At 41.3% G+C, this 3,426-nt stretch overlaps 1 pseudogene; it reads right to left on the bottom strand.

Annotated features, from left to right (window-relative positions):
• Positions 1 to 1,177: 1,177 nt before the first annotated feature.
• Positions 1,178 to 2,291, bottom strand: LOC106925134 (sodium/myo-inositol cotransporter-like; annotated as a pseudogene).
• Between the last annotated feature and the right edge of the window lie 1,135 nt (positions 2,292 to 3,426).

Below are 3,426 nucleotides of genomic sequence, written 5' to 3'. Positions count from 1 at the left end.
CTTGGATCAAACAATAGTTTTATGTGCAAGTGATTAAAGTCATTTCAAGTCTCAAAGGTTTGATCTTGTTGAATGCTTGTCATGTGACTCATGGCAATTTTACCTTTACTATGCTTTTGTTACTGGCAATTAAGCTCTTAAAACGTTAGCACACTTTTACATTTAATTCTACTGCCGCATAATGTACAAGTGACATGCTGTACTAAGTTTTATTACTTTAAGCACTCTTTGTCAAGCATAAAATATTTACTTCTTTCTTTTTACCCATGCTTACCGGCCCTTCCAGTGTTGGAAATTCAGCCTTGCTTGACCAATTAAACAGATCTGTGTGACCACAAAACGCAACCAAGAGCTTTTTTAGTGCAGATTTAAAAGCTTCTGAAGCAAAGCATAATAAATACTCACTTCTGGGAAGATTCTTCCTGGGGCCCATGAACATCCTCAAAAACACTCACACATTTACCATTTATTCTCCTCCTTCCCAAAATCAGCACCCCTCTTTGTTCTCTACATCCTTCACTTGTCTCTTTTTTCCGTCACTCTCCTATCTCGGCTCAGATATCAGATTATAGCTGCCATTCTGGAGTTCTGAGTGGGTTGGGATGATATTGCCCTTTTTTAACTACGTTTTCATCTTGCTGCTGAGCTTGTTTTGGGGGTTATGGAAAGTTTCTTAACAAACATCACCGTTATCTGATCCAGAAGCCTAAAATTGTTAACTTTTTCACCTTCTTGATATGTTCTTTGCCTTTTTAGCTTCCTTCTCTACATTAACTCTCACAGAGTGGTTGTTCTGAGTTGTTCTCTTTCCAATGGAAGAGTGGAGACTCTCAATGACAATCAGTAAAGCTGATAACCAAAACAAGAAAGCTGCCACATACATGAACTGGACATCTTTGATGAAGGATGGTCACTCATCAGGCTGGTCGCAATGCAGTTCTATGTGAACAAAGCCTAAAATTATCCACCCAGGTCCAAGAATAAAGCCAACCACTCCAACCCCAAAAAGCACCAGTCATGTTACAGCACTACCACAGAATACCAAGCAGGAATACTACTGCCATCAGGGGAGAAGGAGAACAATTAAGAAATCTCATACCTCTCTGATATGGTATCAGTGCTACTTCTATTTTAATGATAACCAGCACTAAAGCAACAAAAATCCTGCAATTTATCACTAATTCCTTGGACACAGCATCCTTTCACAGTTAATATGGTGCTTGTAGAGTTGAAGATCAAAGCCATCATGAAGTCCGTTCATGAGGACCGCCATCATGAAGTCATGGAAACTGATAGACATCACCGACATGAAAAGCTCAGGGTATGTCGCATTGCTGCAGCCATCCCCAGAACAGCACACCACCATACAGTGTTTTGGACTAATGCATGCCAGCTCGTCAACAAAGGAGACCCTGGAAATCATCCCTAATATGAAAATAGGAAGAATTTTGAGGAAGCCCTGATGTTAGAGTCTTTGGCATCAGCGATGTTCTTTGCAGCCACAACTCACTGTACAATCACCTAATCTGCACACCACTAGATTGAGGCAGGGGTCTGACCCAGCAAGACATCAGGACAAGGGAGTGTCGGGATCTTTTGGACCTTGCAGGACTTTCAGTGTCTTGTTGAGCATCTGAGATACTGCTTGCAGGATACAGAAAATGTCAGATTTGGAGAAGACAGAAAAAAAGGAAGTGATGTTTAGATTGACCTCCATGTCTTTGAATCTTATCCTGCCAAGGCCTTCAATTTGGATAAAGATGATCATTATAAGATGGATGACTTCAGAGATTATCATGAATGCTTGGACTGCGACTGAGTAGATGACAGCAACCAGACCTCCTGCGACTTTTGGCACAGCTGTCATTATGATGAGGGGGGATGATGGAAAGATAAAGGTTCCACCCTAAGGATTCCTGAATGAAAGGGGCTCCTGAATAGAGGTTCACAGACAGCATGGCGTAGATGTAAAGCATGAGAGATAAAGCAGAAAACACACCTTCAGGCACCGTCCTCCCTATTGTTTGGACAGGTACTCTGTCACTGTGTAAACTCCAACACTGAATATACACAGCAACTGAGGCAACGGTAGTGTTGAATTCCCACGCAGCCACACTAAACCCAACAAGTCCAATGAAATGCTCACTTCCTCTGGTGCTGACAAGGAGAGATGCTTCCAAAGCACCCCAGTTCATGGATCAACCTGCCTTGAAGTAGCCCCTCACTGTGCCTCTGTTGGCTTGTTGCATTGCCAGGAAGCCAATTCCAAGCACTAAGAGAAAGAAGATTAGGACAATAATGTGGTGATTGGTGATATTGGGGAGCCATAGTTGAAGACATATGACCCCTTAGCTAGCTTCTTATTGACACTACGTTTTAGTCTACATTTAAAACATTTGGAAATCAGTAACACTGTGTATAAATGACCTTATTGAGCTTTACATCATGTTATAATGTTGTAAAGCTCATGTTTGAAGAATTCTCGAAACTCTGGTGGCAGCCATTTGGGGATGCCTAAACGCTTGCTCTCATGAAGCATTGCTTATTTTCACAAAGCTCCTCCTCTGAGCCGCTGATCCCCCGCCGATCTTCCGCCTCACAGAGCACCCCTCCTACGCACCTTTCTTACACAACTCCTCCAGAGTAGAGGTGGCAGCAACTAACAAGCACCTGGTGAAAATTTGAGTATTATACAAGCTACTCCTCAGTCCAATGCATCTAAGAATGACTGAAAACAGCATAACGGCAAGGCATTATTGGGAAAGCAAAGTGTCAGAAAGAGTAGGAGCTTCTTCAAGTGCATCTACTCCAAAAGAGCATATATTAGAGTGTTTGCAACCTTGCTGTTGTGCATTTAACTTTCAAACAGTTACTACAATAGCAACAGGCAAAACTGTGTTTGGATTGTTTGTTAGTGATATGTGGGTGTGAGGTCTAAATTATCATGTTTGTAATGTGGTAATTGAGGTTTTCCTGAAAATACAACCTTACTACATATACAGTACCATCGAAATTCAACTCCCATGCATTCCAATCATATACTGTAATCACCTTCAGGGTTCTTGCATGCCTTCACCTGGTTACTAAACTATTCAGATTAGTCACAACTGGAAACACCCTGGGATCTCTTAAGCGTCATAAGGTGAAAAAAATAGATGTATATTTGTTGGGCTTAAACTTATAACGCTGTCAGAGAAAGCATCCCTGCAACAATTAATAGCCAAAATTGACAGACTGCCATGTAGCAGGATTACAGTTTTATATTAATACACTTAATGCTGTCACTTGAGCATCTCCACATAAACATGCACTGATACAGAAACATTAAACCTTTTTCATTTCAACCTAAGGAAACACAGCTTCTCATATGACAAGTTGTGTTTGGACCTGTGTGAGCCATATGTGTATAAATGCCTTCCTATTGGT

Source organism: Poecilia mexicana, unplaced genomic scaffold, assembly GCF_051168715.1.
Source record: "Poecilia mexicana isolate PSO_F unplaced genomic scaffold, ASM5116871v1 scaffold_7, whole genome shotgun sequence".
NCBI classification, from domain to species: Eukaryota; Metazoa; Chordata; class Actinopteri; order Cyprinodontiformes; family Poeciliidae; genus Poecilia; species Poecilia mexicana.
Note: the sequence above shows the minus strand (reverse complement) of the source record. Positions and strands in the feature narration are given on the sequence as shown.